We start from the raw sequence: 19,534 nt of genomic DNA on the forward strand, positions 1-19,534 counted from the left end.
AGCTATGCTTTTCATAGTGAGTAGTAGTACATGAGAGGTCCCCCTGCAAAGGTGCCTTATTCTATTTTAAATGAGGTTTCCCTTATTTTCACTATATCCATCATTACCCAAAGTTTCTTCATGTCCCTTTATTACACCCCTCCTTTCACATCTCTGTTCTTATTTTCTCCCCAGGCAAGCACTGATCTATTTCCCAGCACTATAGATTAGTTAGCATATATTAGAATTTATGTAAATGGAGTGACAGATTATATACTATTTTATCTGTCTCTTTTCACTCCACATAATTATTCTGAGGTTCATCCATGTGGTTATATGTAGCAATAGTTCATTCCTCTTTATTGCTGAGTAGTACTCCATTACATATTATTTATCCATTTACCAGCTGATGGACATCTCAATGGTTTCCAGTATGGGGCTATTTCCAATAAACCCTTTAGTAATAATCACATACAAGTCTTTAAATGGATGTATACTTTCATGTCTCTTAGGTAAAAATACAGAGGTGGAATGGGTGGGCCACATGGTTAATGTATGTTTAACTTAAAAAAAAAAACCTGTCAGGCTATTTCTCAAAATGGCAGTACATGACTACCATTCTACACTATACCAGCAATGTACAAGAGTCTCAGTTCCTCCACATCATTGCCAACACTTGGTATAGTCAGTCTTTTAAATTTTAGCCATTCTAGTGTATTATACTATCTCATTGTGGGTTAATTTGCATTTCCCTGTGACTAATGATGCTGAGTGTCTTTTCATGTGCTTACCTTCCACCTGCAAATCTTTTTTTTTTTTTAAGATTTTACTTACTTTTTCATAAGAGACCCTGAGAGAGAGGCAAGACATAGGCAGAGGGAGAAGCAGGCTCCCCGTGAGGAGCCTGACGTGGGACTCCATCCCAGGACCCCAGGACTATGACCTGAGCCAAAGGCAGATGCTCAACCACTAAGCCACCCAGGTGCCCCCATCTGCATATCTTCTTCAGGGAAGTATCTGTTGAAATCTTTTGTGCATCTTTTGGATGGGCTATTTGTCTTCTTATCATTAAGTTGTAAGAATAGTATGTGATTTTATGGATATATGACATATGTCATACATTGTCAGACTAGCTTTGCAAATATTTTTTCCCAGTCTGTCATTTGACTTTTCATTTTAATAGTGTCTTTTAAAGAGCAAATGGCTTAACATTGATTAAGGTCAGTGTATTGATTTTTTTCTTCTGTAGCTTGTGCTTTTGTGTTATATTTAAGAAATCTTTGCTAATCCTAAAGTTGCTAATATTTTCTATGTTTTCTCTTATGTATAATTAACATCTTATTTTAAAATTTAAATAAGTAAGAAATACTAAAACAGCAGGATGACCTTAATTATCCAAACCCTACCTTAAATTAGTGCCACAGACTAATAATTAACAGACTCTGTTAATATCTTTAGACTCTCTATCCTTGATGGTCCTGTTGGCCTACTCTGAAGGAAGCTGACAACTTCATATATACACAAAGCCTAGGAACTGGGCTAACAGAAATTTGTACCCTCAATAAAAATTTCCCATCATCAGCCCATCTTTTACCCAAATTTGTTCTTCTTTTCCAAAGACTGTCATCATTCTATATATCTACCTTCCTATTTAATGACTTCCTTCCTTAGGACAGCTGAAGTAGAAAGCCCATAGACTCAAGCTGCAAAGAAGCTTTCTCTGGGTAGAGAAACTCATAATTCAACAATTTTAGTCAAGTCAGAAATATGTAATTCATTAACAAGATTCTATCAAATCTTTAAAAATAGGAAGTAGAGTCAACAATTGAATCCATTAGAATCAAATTAGTTTGCCATCTTAATCTTAAAATATTGAATGGAAGCCAACATGGAATAATATAAAAATTTTATTTATATCTTTATTCCAAAAGACCAGTGTTATTTAATAATTAATACAAACATTTGAACATGACTCTGTGTCTTTTCACTTCAAAAGAGTAACGTTCAAAACAAATACACGTTTCCTTTTTCTCTGAAATTCACTCTGATTCCCATTACTACTGTCTCTTCAATAACCCCTGGCCATAAGTAAAAAATATACTTTCAAGCTAGTTTAGGCAACAATGGTGAATTTATTATAAGAAAATACAGGTATCACTCAGAGTCCAAGACAGACATCGAATGTTATTGATACCCAAGACTCTTACTCTCTCTGTCTCTCTCAGGCTATATGATTTCACACATCTACTTCTCAGAATGTCCACTTCTTCAGTGAATACCTTTCTCTGATTCAGCATGTACACAACAGATGATTTCTACCTAACAACTGTCAAGTTTACTTATCTTTAAATCAAGTGACCCACCTATGGAGTTTAGGTATCTCTCAATCCCAGTTCTTAATTAGAAGGAAGAACCCAATTGGCTAAGCTTTTTTCATCTAAAGTAACTATGATCCAGAAGACAGGATCACAGGATACACACCTGACTGACAGGGCCCTTCCCTGTGTGTAAGGGGTGGGAGGGAAAAAGTTCTCTTATGATAAGGGGTTGATAAACTGAGGAGATATCACATAATATGTCCACTACTCACATGAATAAATGGAATTATAAAGTAGAAAGATCAGTGTTTCTAAAGATCTAATCTAACTAATCTAGAGATGACGGCTTATAGATATCTGTAATTAATGGGTGCTAAAAAAATTTAAAGCACTATTCATATACTCTTAGTGGTTTCATCCTCCAATTATACCTAAAGATATTATATATAGGATACAAAAATATTGACCACATCATAACTGGGTAAAGATTCATTCTCCTATCTATTGATTTGACAAAGACAACCAGAAAATTAAAAATATTTTAGAAATTTGGCAAGATAAGACTTGAGAAGAATTCAGCAGGAGACTTCTGGTTTTAGTTCTGACATGGAAAAGGGTTAAAAGTGGTCACTCTTGCCCTTACAACAATAAAAAACTGAACTGAAAACCAGTAACTCTTCTTGGACCCTTCGAAGAACTAAAGGTACAGAATAAACCACCTCAAAATCCAGAGTGATAGGCACATCCAAAGAGATAAAGCAACTGAGATCTGGTTACCTGGAGCAGTAGCCACTGAAGCTACAAACTGGTAGGAATACTTGTATGGAAATTTTGAAAAATTACTGGAGACTAAGAGTGGACTAGTAGGAGAGTAGGCTTTCTCTCCAGGAATACCACCACACTTTCATAGGCTTTCTCTCCAGGAATACCACCAGGCCCACACTTTCATAGGCTTTCTCTCCAGGAATACCACCAGGCCCTCACAATAGGGACCCAAGAAATATCCCCAATTGGCTTGAGCAGTGAGAAAGGAAAAATAACCATAAAGCCTTCTTTATAAAATAGACCTGCTCTCCAAGGAAAAGGGTTTTTCATAGTTTATTTCTAAAACCTTATCCCAGTGAGGCAAAGCAAAGGGCCTCCTCACCCCAGGTCTTCCAACCAGCTCTAGCCTTGCTGTTTCACATAAGAGGGGGGCGGGGAATAAGCCCTAGTTAATAGGGGCCAAGACGTCAAGGATACAGACCAGAAATACCTCATCCAGAGAAGAGGGTAGTGGACAAGTTCTCCTTTACACTAAAAAAACACTGGAAGGCCCCAAAACACACACTTTCAAAAAGAATGAATTATGGAATGCTTCCTTTTCCCAGACCTTACCACCATGACAACAGGGCTCCAGTATTAACAGTGGATTGTAGCTGAAAGAACTGTAAAACACTGACTAAAGACAATAGGAGAGACAAAAACAAGGATACCAGAGGAATTGGGGCCTCTAGTAACTACAGCTATAACAAACAGTAAACATAATCCAAATCATAGCCAAATTAACATAAATCATCATGATAAAGATCTATTTGCCTCTATTACCCAATACAATATATCCAGTTTTCCAGAGAAAAATTATATGCCAAATGTAAGTAGAGAAAGCACTCTGAAGAAATAAGGCAATCATCAGAGCCATATTCAGAAAGGACACAGATGTTGGAATTTTTAGACAGGGAATTTTAAATAACTATGATTAATATGAAAAGGGTATATTAGAAAAATTAGACAGCATTCAAGAACAGATGGGTAATGTAAGCAGAAAGACTAAAACTAAAAAAGAATCAAAAGGAAATCCTAGAAATAAAAAATACAGTAACTGAAATGAAAACCACCATCAGAGAATTCAATGTAAACTTTAAGTGACTGACAAAAGAATCAGAGAACCTGAAGAAGGGTTAACAGAAACTGCCTAAACTGAAATACAAAGAGAAAAGAAGAAAACAACAAGAAGAAGACATGAAAGAATTAGGGGACAATATTAAAAGATATAACATATGTAATTAAAATGCCAGAAGGAGAAGAAAGAGAACAAAGCTGAACAATATTTGAGGTAATAACAGCTGAGAACTTTCAAAAATTTAATGACAGACACCAAACCACAGATACAGGAAGCTGAGAGAACACCAAGCGGGATAAATGCCACAAGAAGCACACCTCAGCATATCATATTCCAACTGTAGAACCCCAAAGACAGAGATAATCTTGAAGGAAACCAGAAGGAATGAGGGGAGGGCTATCCCATGGAGTAATAAAGGATAAGAATTACAACAGGCTTCTTGTCAGAATTCAGCAAGTAAGAGGAAAGTAGAATGAATTAAACCACCACCCAAGAATTCTATATCCAGCAAATTATCCCTCAAAAATAAAAAAGACATAAAGACTTTCTCAAACAAAAAAGTGAGGGAACTCATCACAAACAGACCAGCCCTAAAAGAAATGCTAAAAGAAGTTATCCAGGCAGGAAAAAAATGATATATCAAGATCTACATAAAGAAAGGAAGTGTTTTAAAGAAGAAATGTATGAAAGTAAAATAAAATCTTTTTTTTCTTTACTTAATTGACCTAAAAGATCTTTCTTTAAAGCAATAATAGTACACTGAGTGATTACTGATCATAACATATCAATAAATAAAATGAATGACAACAATGCCACAACAAACAGAAGGCATTAAGAATACTCTGTTATAAGGTAACTGTACTCCATATGAAATGGTATAGTGTTATTTGAAGATAGATTTAGATTAGTTTAAAATTATGTACTATAAACCAGAAGACAAGCACTAAAAATTTTTTTTTTTAATTTTTATTTATTTATGATAGTCACAGAGAGAGAGGCGCGCAGAGACACAGGCAGAGGGAGAAGCAGGCTCCATGCACCGGGAGCCTGATGTGGGATTCGATCCCGGGTCTCCAGGATCGCGCCCTGGGCCAAAGGCAGGCGCCAAACCGCTGCACCACCCAGGGATCCCGCACTAAAAATTTTTAAAAGAAATTATTGATATGCTAAAAGACGAGATAAAATGAAATCATATAAAATGCTCAATTAAAACCAGAAAAGGCAGAAAAAGAGGGAAAGGAGGAAACAGAAAAATGCAAGAAAATAGATACAAATGTGATAGATTTTAATCCAACTATATTAATAATCAGTTAAAATGTGAATAGTCTGATTAGACAAATATTAATTCTCTTATCTACTGACTTTACTGACATTTTTTAAAGGATTATATGGCAAGTCTTTATATCAATTTTGCTCTTCTGTAAATTTTTAAATATTCTAAAATAAATATTTTATTTATTCACAAATTAAAAGGTTATTTAGGAAAGAAACACAGCTAAAACCAAGAGTCCATAATCTTAGATACTTTTAAATACTCCTCCCAAAATACATTGCAGTAAAAACCAACAGTATTTGAGTTCACCAATAAATGAAGATTTAAAGACAGTGTTGTAGAGAACAGTATTCAACTCTTCATTTAGACAGCAACTCACTCTCCTATCCAGTTCTAGCATCTGTTTTCTCATATTTTATAGGTTCTACGATTTTCATAGTTGGAATTCAATGACAACATACATTTCAAAAAGTTTTTTTGTCATCTCTACCAGCCTATCTACATAAGTATAATTTTACAAGTATAATATCCAAAGAACAAAAAATAAGATCAATCCCAATTTTAGAAACACCTCATTTTACCCAAATTATAGACTACTATTTTCCTAGATACTCTCTATGACCAACTTTCATCTCAAGAACTGCCTATGAACTAAATTGTTTGCAGAATGGATTCTAAGTATCATCACATATTTAAAGCTTGTATCATATAGTACTACTAGCTTTCAGTTAAAAAGGAATCTCTGAGTTAGAAGTTCCTAAAATGGGGTAATCCAAGTTCCCACTAAATTATCTCCCTGAAGACAAAGACAAAGACTATACACAATAGCAGTGAAAGCTAGGACTAATTTCATGGAAAAATCTTTATTAGTCATCAGGTGGTCAGTGGAACTGGACTGGGAAACACAGGCTGTCTTATGCTAACTTAGCCATTAGAAAAGGGGCAATTTGACTCCCTGAAATAGGCACAAAAGGTTATTTGTTCTCCAGTCATTATCTCCCACTTCATTAAAGATCTTTGTTGACCTGCAAACTGGAGAACTATTCCTTTACCTCAAAAGAATAATTATTGAGGCAGCTTCAGTGAGTACTTGTCTTTTTTTACATGCTGAGGAGACAAATTTTTCAACAAGAAATTCAGCCACAATGAAGACCCTGTAGGTGACCCAAGATGTACTATCCCCAGGAGGCAGAGGTCAGTAAAGCTCTGATGATGCATGGTAGATGGTCTTGCCCAATTCAGCTTCAGGTGATGTGGGAAAAGAAATTTCTAAGTAACAGACACAATGTCATTGAGTCATTGTCAAGCAGGGAACATCTATCCACTTACTTCAGAAGAAGGTTCCTGGAAAACTGTAGGATGACCACAGACTTGATCGAAAAGATGATCATCTGAAACTCATAAAAAATGATAAAAGATACAAAACAATGAAAATATGATAGGAATGGAAGCCAATCAGTGGAGAACAAATTGAGAACTAGTTTTTCCTCAAGTTGTAACCAGAAAACATGTAACAGAAACAATAGTCAGAAACAGAATTGAAGAAAACTTGCCTAATTTGATAAAAGATACTATACTCAGTATAAAAGCCCAATAACTTTCCAAGTAAATTTCAACTAACAGACCAAATATCTACATATTCTATTAAAGTACCCAATTAATAGGCTAAAACAAAGTCCAATAAAGCTCTAGGCAGAGAAAACAAACTGGCTTCTCTACCAAGAAATATTAGTCTGGCCTGAGGATGTTTTTCCTTTAAAATATTTAGTGACCAAACAATGATATTTTTAGGGAGAAAAAGCTATAACCCAAGACTGTAACCCTGCCAAGTTGTCATTCTCGTGTGAAGATAGTAAAAAGACATTTTCAACTACAAAGGGGATTTATTTGTTCAGAAAACATACCTGCCATTATTTTTTAAAAGATCAAGAGCAGTTAGGTTGGTAGAACATTTTTCCTTCACTTACATTTCCATCTCAAACTACAAAAACCATACTCCTGCTTCAGTTCAATGTCTACTTTCCAGGGAATGCTGTGGGACAATTCCTTGTGCCTCAAAGCAATAAATGGGCCCCACCCATTCTTTCTGATCCTTATCTCTGACTCCACTGTAACTGCCTGATCAGGTGAAGCATGCTCTCCTCTTCTTCCTGTCCTTAAGTGGTAGGCCGCCAGTATGAGCCTCCAGGCTTGAGAAAAGGATGCATGCAGTACATCTGTGCTTGTGACTGAACAGATAAATTCATTTCTGGGAGATATCCTCAGCTTCTTCAGCTATAATACTGTGGTAGATAAGATTTGCCTTTGGGCATCAATTCTATCTTCCTTATAGAGAATACTCCTATAAAGTTGGGACTAGAAAACTAAACAATTCAATTTGTAGGCTCCTTTGCAGCTCAAGTTTCCAGGTATGATTTAGGTTTGGACTGTCAAATGCAGTTACCAGAAATGTGAAAAAGCTTAGTGTTGCAGAAGCCATCTTCTGCAGCTGTTGCTGCTATTTCTGCTGACAAGCACGATCATGGAAGCCTTTGGTTTTCCTGGGGGAGCACTTGCAGTCCAGTCCCTAGCTTCGTGAGCCATCCATTTTGTTGGCACATTTTGTAACAAGTGAGACATAGTTGTAGAGTCAGCAGCAATAGGAGCAGTTTCCTGATCACAGCCATGAAAGGACCACTCTGGAGCTGCCTGCTTCCTGATTATAACAGAGGGAGAAGCTTTCTAAGTAGACTAATTCTGGACTGTGGCCTAGGACTTGCTCTTGTGCATTTAACCTAAAGTCTGTTTCTTCAGCCTTTCTGATATTTCATAAACTATTTAATACATTACAATTTTTTCCTGCTGAAACTAGTAGGAGTAGATTCATTTTTCTGCTACCGAATTCCCTGGAACTAAACTTTTACTAGTAGAGCCAAAGAGCTAAGTACGTTAGGCATTATTGATCCTTCCTGGCTCCTTGTGTCTGTTATCAATTCTTTAGAACTTGGAGAGAAAAAGAAATGGAAGGTTAGGCTCTTCTAAACCTCAAAGGCAGTCAACTAAGAATGACATCAAAATTAAAAATTCAGGGCAGCCCAGGTGGCTGGGCAGTTTAGCACCGCCTTTGGCCCAGGGCATGATCCTGGAGATCTGGGATCGAGTCCCACATCAGGCTCCCTGCATGGAGCCTGCTTCTCTCTCTGCCTGTGTCTCTGCCTCTCTCTCTCCCTCCCTTTCTCTCTTTCTCTCTCTCTCTGTCTCTCATGAATAAATAAATAATATCTTAAAAAAATTAAAAATTCAACATTTTAAAAAACATTACCGCATAAAAGTACTGGTGGTGAACACTGAAATCAAATCATTGACTATACAAAATTATAAACATAATTACAAAATGAAATAAAAATCTCAAAAAAATTACATAAAACATATGTAATGTAAGAAGTACTAATTATTACTCTAACTACTCATATGACATACAACCCAAGATAAAACTAATGAAGATCAAGAATTTAATAATGGGTCAAAATAAAAGTGACATATAGAGACATTTAAAATGCTATGTAATTCTTACTAAAATAAAGACTTGAAATGTACCTGGAAAGTTGTTTTTAAAAACACACTGAGAGATGCCTAGGTGGCTCAGTGGTTGAAGCGTCTGCCTTTAGCTCAGGGCGTGATCCTGGGCTCTGGAGATCGAGTCCCACATCAGGCTCCCTGTGAGAAGCTTGCTTCTCCCTCTGCCTGTGTCTCTGCCTCTCTCTATGTGTCTCTCATAAATAAATAAATAAAATCTTAAAAAAAAAAAAACCCACAGTGAACCTCTTATATATCTTCTAATCATTGGAAGAGGGAAAAAAAGCAACTTTTTCTATAGAAAAAGTCATAAAAGAAAATACTACCATAGTAAGAAAAAGTAAACCATAAAATATGATGACAACAGATCAAACACTTTAGACCATAAATGTGAAAGGTATAAATTTCTCAATTAAATAATAAAGGCACTACATACTACTTACAAAAGAAACTAAAATTAGAATGATTAAAATGGGTTAAAAGTAAAAAGCCTGATGGGAAAGATACCAAACTCACACCAAAAAATAAAAAATAAAAACAGAAGCATAAATAAAACAAAAACAAAAAATACCAGGAGCAGCATATTAACTTTAGACAAAGCCAAATTTAAGATTCAAATTAGGTAGGCAAAAATGGTCATTTTAAAAATCTAATCCACAGGAAAGGAAATATACTTTGTTTTTCTTTTTTTTTTTTTTTTTAACTTTTTGTGGATATGACATTTGGTAGCAGCTCTTTGGCACTGACTTCATTTTTTTTAACTCAAATTTTGTTAATTAACATATAGTGCAATATTGGTTTCTGGAGCAGAATTCAGTGGTTCATCACTTATATGCAATACCCAGTGCTCGTCACAAGTTCCCTCTTTTATAACCATCATCCATCTAGCTCATCCCCAACCCACCTCCCACCATCAACCCTGTTTGTTCTCTGTCATTAAGAGTCACCTATGGCTTGTTTCCCTCTCTCCTTTTTACTTTCATTTGATGAGATATGTGAAATAAAAACTAAGAAATACCAGGAGAAATGTATAGGCACGCAATCATTTGTGAAGCTCATAACATCAAGTTCTGGCAGACCATATTAATGTAAACATAAAAATACACAGATATTTTAAACAATACGTAGAAGGAAAGAGAACATTTGTTCCTTGTAAAATGAGAATAAACTCTCTAAAAATACTCATCTGTTCCTGGTTATAGTGTAAAAAGAAAGATCTTTTTTTGAAAAAAAAAGTTGACAACTTGTGTTAAGAATACTAAAGGATTTATAATTCTAAGTCCAAAGACTTTCACAAATAAAGGCAATTCTAGGTATAGAGCTACTTATAACAGTTACCATTTGAATGCTAATTATGTCCCAGGCCTTATGATGGGAGTTTTATATATGTGTATATACAACAATGACATAAAAAATAAAAATAGGGAATGAGGAATTTTTACTAACATGGAACAATCACATGATATAATATGAAGTAGGATACCAAACTAAATAACAGTAATGTGAGTTTTTGTGTACTTGTATGTACATATACAAATAGCATGATCAACTTTTATTTATGAAAACAGAAGTCTGAAGAATGAAACAAAAGCAGCAAAATATTCACAGTAGTTTTCTCCAAGTAACGAGATTACAAGTGATTTTACTTTGTTCTTTGTATTTTTCTGTAGTTTCCAATTTTTTCTTCTATAACTTACTTCTATTTCATTATTCAAAAAAAATGTGTTTTAAAATAAAACACGTAGAGAAAGTCTCAGATGAATAAAATCTCAACTCATCACAATATGAAATATGACCATTTTCCAGCCCCTTATCTTAAATTTTACTTTAATAATAGCAACCATATGAACTAAATGGATGTTCTCCCCAACTGTAGCAATGTAGTTAGCTTAGTATATCTAACTAGCAGTTGACTTGAAAAAACCTATTAGCTAGTTATGAAGAAGAAAGAAATGGCAGTTCAACAGATAAATCTAATAAAATCAAAATACTGCCATGGTGTTACAGACCTGTTCCCATCATATAAGAGACTGTTATCAGTTGTGGCCAAGGTAATTAAAATGTATGAAACAGGCCAATCAAAAACACTAAAAATGAAGAACTGTAGGGGTACCTGGGTGGCTCAGTCAGTTAAGTGGCTGCCTTTGATTCAGGTCATGATCCCAGGGTTCTGGGATTAGCCCCTTGTCACTCCCTGCTCAGCGGGGAGTCTGCTTCTCCCTCTCCCTCTGCTCCCCATCCCCCCCGCTCATTCTCTCTCTCTTGTTCACTCTCTCAAATAAATAAATAAAATCTTTAAATATAAAAGGAAGAATTATACAATGTTTGTATGTATATGAGAAGGGAAAAAAGTTACCCAAACTTGTTGAAACTGATTAAAGTATTAAACTATCATACCTTGGAGAAGAATTATTAGTACAAGACAAAAATGAATAAAGGCTTACTTGGAAAACAAAACCTGAGGCTTATCATGAGTTAAGCACACATACACTGTTTTTGTGAAATCCAAAACGAACAAGAATAATCATCAGTAAATTAAGAATGTGAGAGTAGGATGTACTGAGGAAGAATCCACAACCAAATTGACTACTGCCATTTAAAATTCTTGCCTTCTGCAGCTCCTCTATGAAATTTGAAATTTTGTTTTGAAATAACAAAAACTCACACATGCTTGCAATTTGCCATCCACTATGCTAAGTCCAACACATCTGTTTAATTCTTTCATCAACTCTATGTAGTAGATATGATTAGCATTTCCCTTTCACAGATGAGGAAACTGAAACTTAGAGAAAAGATTTTTTAGTTGTCCAACTAGAAAATGGTGAAGCCAGGACTTTAAACTTAGGTCCATCTAACTCTAAGTCCCTGCCCTTAACCATTATGCTATTTCTTTGTATCAATGTTTCCTTTCTGCAACCACCTTTTGCACAACACTTTAATTAATTCAAATCCAAATTAATCATAAATTAAAATGTTAAGAACAAATGTGGTGATAAAGCTAGAAATTATGCTTTGCTAAATCCCCTGCCCTGTATCTTTACAGACTGGAGTTGGCTTAAAGATGAATGTTCACAAGCAGGAAGTGGAAGTCAGGTTTAGCCAAGATTCTCTGACAGCCACTGTGGTTAAATATAAAGATATACTGATGCAGAGCTGGCAGGAGGTTCCAGTTTGCCCTGGCTGTCCTCAATTCCACAGACACTTCCTCTCAACAGTATCCCTAGGCCCACCTACAGAAGTTTGGCAGTGGACGCACAGAGACATTTGCTATCCAAAGTTATAGCTCCCCACAGGTTCTTCCATGACCCTTCCCTTCACAGTCTTATTTTGGCAGCTGGACAACTTTGGATTTTCATATTAACTAGTTGATTTTTTTTTCTGATCCTTCAATTTCCTTTATGGACCTTCTGTTTCCCAGCTCCTCCCACAACTCTGTAAGTTCTAACTCCTCTGATAAACCCCTTCTCTCATTTCCATAATGGTTCTGCTTCAATCACTGAAACTAATTAAAAAAAAAAAAAGTGTAACTTTTTAAATATAAACTTACTAAAATATATTAAATATAGTTTCAAAGACAAAATAAAGTAGCAGGGCATAAATCCTAATAAACAATCTTTGTCTAAAGAATAAGAAAATGCTAAGGAAGGTTGTTATCCTATCTTTTGTTTACATCAAAGCACAAACAGAAAAAATATTCTGACAGTGCTGACATTGAATTTTCTTTCACTAATAATATGTTTTTTCCCAGAGAGAAGAAAATAAGTCATATTTTAATTAACAAGAATAAATGAACCATTATTCACATATTTATGGATTTCTTATTGTCTTAATCCACTTGGGCTGCTATGACAAAAATACCATTGATTACGTGGCTTCCACTACAGTCATTTATTTCTCACAGCTCTGGAGGCTAGGAAGTCCAAGATCAAGATGCTAGCAGGTTCAGTGTCCAGTGAAAGCCCACTTTCTGATTAACAGAAGATTGTCTTCTCACCATGTCCTCACATGGCAGAAGAGACGAGAGATCTTTGCCATCCCTTTTATAAGCACATTAATCCCATTCATGAGGGCTCTACCCTCATTTAGTCACTTCCCAAAGGCCATGCTTTTTAATCCCATTATACCACAGGTTAGGATTCCAACATATGAATTTGGGGGGCACACAGACATCTAGTCCATAATACTTACTGTCTACAAAGCAATGATAGGCCCTAAGACAGGACATAAGAACATCCTGGTTTTTCTGAGACCCAAAAATAAAGACTGCACACTTACTTAATTTGCCACCAAATGAAAACCTATATATAATAAAGCTACATCAGGATACTGTTACCTAGGCACCACGTCATTTTTCCAAACAAAACACCTACCCCCGGGATGCCTGGGTGGCTCAGTCAGTTAAGCATCTGACTCTTGATTTTGCCTCAGGTCATGATCTCAGGGTTTTGAAACCAAGCCCCTGTCAGGCTCTGCACACAGCTTAAGATTCTCTCTCTCTCTCTCTCTCCCTCTGCCCCTCCTCTACCTCTCTCAATCACTAAACAAACAAACAAAACCTACCCCCAAATATTCAGATAAAATAATATATCTAATTGGAAACCTAGAAGTAAAAGATATACCCTTTACATATGATTGGGATTGTGCTATAAAGCCCATTGTTAAAAAAAAAAAAAAAAAAAAAAGTCCATTGTAAATAGCCTTAGTGTGTAAGTATGTGTATGAATCTTTAGTTGAGGGCTGGTAAAGGCCAATTAAATTAAATCAACAAATCAATCAGTATGCTTTGGTTGCAAGGAAGAGAAAAGATTTGTTGAGATAATTTAATCCACCCCCAGGAATCCATTCCTATCACAGTGACAACAGAGGACAAAATGGCTGCCATCAGCTTCAGATTTACATATTCTTTTCTTCTCAAACAAAGCAGAAAAGAAGGGTTTCTCTCACCCAACAGGTTGGACAAAAGTCCTGGACCCTGATTTCACTGGCCCAAACGGAGTCATGAACCTATTCCTAAACTGATGCCTGTGGCCTGGAGCATATAAGCTATACTGATTGGCTCAGGCTGCATGCCAAACTCAACCACATCCAGTCAGCATTAAAAATTATAATAACAATAACAACACCAACAAAAATATAATAATTAAAGGAATGGAGGCCTGCCAGGCTCACAATAATGTTCACTACTGTCAGATTTCCCATTTGAAAAACCATATGGGAAATGAACTGAGATAAAGAAATGAATTTAGGGAAATATCTTCCAGCTTTGCTTTTTTTATCTTGGTAACTGCTAAATACTCTGTTTTTCTTTAGTCATGCAGCACTCACTATAACTTCATCCCAGTTGTCTATGAAGCTAGGGAACACATGTCCCAGAAAATCTACTATTACTCAAAGAATACTGACTAGATTTGGCCTTGCTGAATGTCCTTAAAATTTTCAAGTTTTAAAAAAATCCTTGTACTAACCCACAAATTTCTAATCATTCTTCTAGACAGATCAGGATTTGTGACTGAAACTGTTCTCAATTTTTATTAAAAATCTCATTTGCCAATAGCCTCATATATTTTTTAAATGTCTGGCCTAATTTCCTCAAATCTGCATATATCACATATTTTTCTTGGCTATAATTAGTCACTGAGACTTATTAGCATAGAAGTAGTTCCAAGAAACTCTAAATTACAAATCGGCACTGATTTTTGTTTTTGTGTTTTTCTTGACTCTCACAAAAGGTGTTTTTCCTCCTGGAAGAAGCCACCACATTGTTTCCTCTTTTCACCCTTTGGGAATAGCTATTATTAATAGAAGGGAGCATTAGTATAAATTCTTAACACATCAGAAGTATTAGGTTGAGTTTAAGCAGTCTCTCAATTCTGTGACTAGAGTGCAACAAAACTTCCAAACATCAGGAGAAAAGCAAGTTAAAACAAACCCTTTACCAGCTGCTACATATGGGGTGGATCAATAATACTAACTGACAACTTTTCATATGAAATTCAAGCAGTCTGAAGTTTCCTTTTTCTATTCCCTGAATATCTGTTCTCTCCACTTCAAAGGATTGTCTGCTGCAGAGCAAGGAGAGGTGGTTCATACACAACGGCACTCGTCTTCTGTTTAAATCGTAACATCCGGCAGTTCTGGAGCTGCCAGGCAATGATAAAAGGGCACAGGGCTTTGATTGTTTATACTTCAATAGCAAAAGCAGAGGAGCACCGTGAATAAGGGCACAAGCTCAGTAGATGAGCGTTGCTGGGTTCCAACCACAGCTCTGCCACCTACCAGTCCTGTGTGTGACCTTGAACAAATTACTTAACTCTCTGAGCTCTTCCTTTCCTCATATGTAAAATTAATACTACAATAACAATATTTCTCTTTCTTGGTTGGGTAGAATTACATGAGCATCCACTGTAAAGTGCTTAACCAAAAACTTGCACTGTAAAATAACGGCTAACATTTACTGAGCATTTATTATGTGCCAGGTATAAAAAACACTCAGTTCATCTATTTATCCATTTAACAAATATTTATGAGTACTTTGTACCAGGCACCGTTCTGAACATTAGGATATCAATACGAAAATAAAGATTCCTTCCTGTACTTTAACACTTCTTAGAAAGCTATTAAGATTATAATAAAATTAATAAGCATAATGCACATAATATACAAAAAGAACAATAATCAAAATTAAATGAAATTCCTCAAAGTTAACAGATATGATAAAAACTTACCTAATGTCCTTAAGAGCTGTTGGCCTCTGCAAACACTTCAGGGATAATGGCCCAATGAAGTCAGCCAAGCAAACTTCAGGAAACAGAGACTCTCCTGCACCAGGGGTTCTGATATCATTTCACAGTTGAGTTCATTCTGACTGGAGATAAATGAAAATGAAAGCAATATGAAGATTTTCTGCAATGCTGAAATGCTACTAATGTTCTGAAGATCTAAGGAAATAGAGTAGACTATTCATCTTTCTCAGTTTCCACAAGATTTTTAGGATAGTCACTGCTCTCCCACAATTTCAAATTACACCAAAGGGCCATTTAGCAATATACTAAGATTGAAGTGACATGTGGAGCAGAGCTGTGATCTTCAGTTTCTATTCACTGGTATCTGCTCCTCTCACACACAAAGTTACATTTTCATTTTTGGACAATATTCCTATTCTTGACCTGAAAAAATATGTGCGTGTGTGTGTATTTTTAAAATATATATATTCTTAAATAATACGGTCTTTTAGATTTTTTTAAGTAATCTCTATACCCAATATGGGGCTCGAACTTACAACCTGATGTCAAGAGTCACGTGCTCTACCAACTAAGCCAGCCAGGTACTCCTTGAATATATCTTCAGTATCAACCTTCCAAATCATAAACAGGATCAGTATCATTTAAAGGGAAGCCACCATCCATTGTGTTTATCTCTATTGGTGGTTAGTTAGAAAAGGGAAAAAAAAGAAATTTCACTTGACAAAAACAATGGAACATGTCTACCAGGGGTTGAAGGAGGGTGCAAAAGGTGTTGGACAAGCCATCAGGAAAATACAAATCAAAAGCACAATGAGGGGATCCCTGGGTGGCGCAGCGGTTTGGCGCCTGCCTTTGGCCCAGGGCGCAATCCTGGATACCCGGGATAGAATCCCACATCGGGCTCCCGGTGCATGGAGCCTGCTTCTCCCTCGGCCTATATCTCTGCCTCTCTCTCTCTCTCTCTGTGACTATCATAAATAAATAAAAATTGAAAAAAAAATATTAAAAAAAAAAAAAAAAGCACAATGAGATACAACTTCAAAACTACCAAGATGGCTATACTCAAAGATAAAGATAAGACAAAGACAAGATAAAATCAAGTGTTGGTGAGACTATGGAGTAACTGGAAGCCTCACATTGCTGGTAGAAACTTAAAATGGTACAGCTGCTTTGTAAGATGGTCTGGCAGTTTATCCAAAGGGTTAATAAACTTAGAGTTACCATAGGACCTAGCTATTTCACTCATAGGTATATCCCTAAGAGAGACGATTCGTCCACACAAAAACTTGTACATGAACATTCATAGCAACATGATTCATAACAGCCAGTGAAAACAACCTACATTGCCAACCAACTGATGAATGGATAAACCAAATGCAGAACATCCATACAATGGAATATTACTTAACAATGGAAAGGAAGAAATATGAATAGCTGCCATAACATGGATGAACCTTAAAAGCATCATCTAAGTGAAAGGAGCCAGTCCAAAAAAATTACATATTGTGTGACTACAGTTACATGAAATGATCAGAATAGGAAAATCCAAAGTAGATTTCTGGTTGCCAGGAAGGGAAGAAGAATGGAGAATGACTGCTAATGAGAACAGCATTTCTTTCTGAAGTGATGAAAATGTTCTAAAATTACAAAGAAGCAATGGTTACAGAACTCTGTGAATACACTAAAAACTGAAAAGTACACAAATGGTTGAATTGTATGGCATATAAATTATATCTCAAAAAAAGCTATTTTTTTAAAGCACTGGACACTGTAGGCAGAAAAAATTGTCTTTACCCAAAATATTTCTTTTTATTGTTACTCCGTATTTTACTCCATGGTGTGATTGCACAGATATGGGGGGAGGACTCACTGTCCCCGAACTGATCTCTTGCCCTTGCCCTACTCCTATTTCACTACCTTGTGAAATCATACTTTATTAACTTCATACTTTCAGCTTAAAGCTTTGCTAACAAATATTCACAACAAATCAGAGAATTATTTCTCATTGAGCCTTTTCAATCATGTGCTGTTTAGTCTGAATGAGTTTGTCAGATCTTCTGCTGACCAAGGGATTTGGTTGAGGGCAAACAGGATGATAAAGTGCTAAGGGATGAAGGACAAGGGTGCAAGAGAAAAGAAGTTTAGGAGCATGCAAATTTTCATTTTAGTATTTTAGTATCACTGATCTTATTGCCTACCTGTCTTTGCTAATGCCCTGACCTGTTTCCTCTTTTTCTTCCTTTTTTCATCCACGATGCATAAAACCTCTGCATCTTGCAGGGCCTAACTGAAAGGCCACTTATACCAAAAGCCAAGATTGCATACAATTACTACTCATATTTCTATTTCTTCTGCTTTTGGTCCATATCCTTATTGATTTTCACTTGAAATTACTTTGAAATTTCTTCATTCTGCTTCACATATATTGATTTACATCCTAGTATAAAAAATTCGTTCTAGCGGACGCCTGGGTGGCTCAGCGGTTGAGCATCTGCCTTTGGCTTAGGGCGTGATCCTGGAGTCCCCAGATCGAGTCCCACGTTGGGCTCCCTGTGTGGAGCCTGCTTCTTCCTCTGCCTGTGTCTCTGCCTCTCTCTTTGTCTCTCTCATGAATAAATAAATAAAATCTTTTTTTAAAAAATTAGTTCTATAACATACCTATGCCATAGATAGTGGGTAGGCTTTCTTTGAAGGATCAACTCCAGTGCATAGTCAGGAACTGTCTGAAAAGGACTCCAAATCATGTCCACTCTCAATAAAGAGTATTGTTGCAATCAACTAGTTAAGTCTGCAATGAGCACGGGAGTGGGTAGAGAATAGGCATGTTATCTCTGACAGCTGTCACTGCTTATAGAATCCTTTGTTATTTGATATTTCCCTCTACCTTATAATCAGACATGGTGTTTAATTACACAGTAGAGAAACTTTCTTCATTGTTGCATATCAGTGTAGGCTGACTTGCTAGTGATATCATTTGCTAATAATCCTAATAATCTGTACTTGAAAATACTGCATGATACTACAATATTTCATCTTTCCACACTATGTGTCTTAGATCTTCTGATCTCCATTAATAAGAAAAATAAATTTAAATATAGGTATTTAACATATTGTATATAACAGACAATAGAATTATTGTTATACACATTTTTTTCTACCCAAAAATCCATCTCCTTTATCCTTCCTTTCTCCTTCCAGAAACAATTATAATATTGTTCTATTAGCTACCCTTCTCCACAGGTCCCCATGATTAAAGGAATACTGATGCCAATACCAACCAAGAGTTGAAGTCAATTTGAATGAAGACAATCATGACAATCCTATTCCCCGGCCTGGAGTTGGTTTAAGCCAGGAATGTGATGCAATTCTGATGAGAGGAAGTCTCCTGGGAAAGCCTGCTCTCCTTTCCAAGACTCATAGAAATAGATATTCTTTCTCTAGATATTGTTGAGTCTAGATACTATGGCTAGAACTGCTACAGACATCACGTTGTGGGTCTGAAAACAAGGCTTACCCACAGAGGAAGGTGAAACAGGATAAATGACAATGAGGCAGAGCCAGAGTCCTAACAACCTGCACCTGGAGCTTTCCCAAAAAACGGACTTCTTGTTAAAAGAGGTAATGATCCCGGTATTTTTTAAACACACTTCAGTTCACTAATAGTTCACCCTAAGTAATATATATATTCATTCCAAACTATCGCTATACCTACATATTTGACAGCACAGACATAAACATTTATCAGTAATCAAAATAATATTTTCCAGGTATGTATGTGTATGTG

General features: G+C 36.0%; 1 pseudogene; it reads right to left on the reverse strand.

Annotated features, from left to right (window-relative positions):
* Nucleotides 1-19,534, reverse strand: part of LOC140636814 (proteasome subunit alpha type-1 pseudogene) — a 121,143-nt pseudogene that overhangs the window by 98,352 nt on the left and 3,257 nt on the right.

This window comes from Canis lupus, chromosome 7, assembly GCF_048164855.1.
Source record: "Canis lupus baileyi chromosome 7, mCanLup2.hap1, whole genome shotgun sequence".
Lineage (NCBI taxonomy): Eukaryota > Metazoa > Chordata > Mammalia > Carnivora > Canidae > Canis > Canis lupus.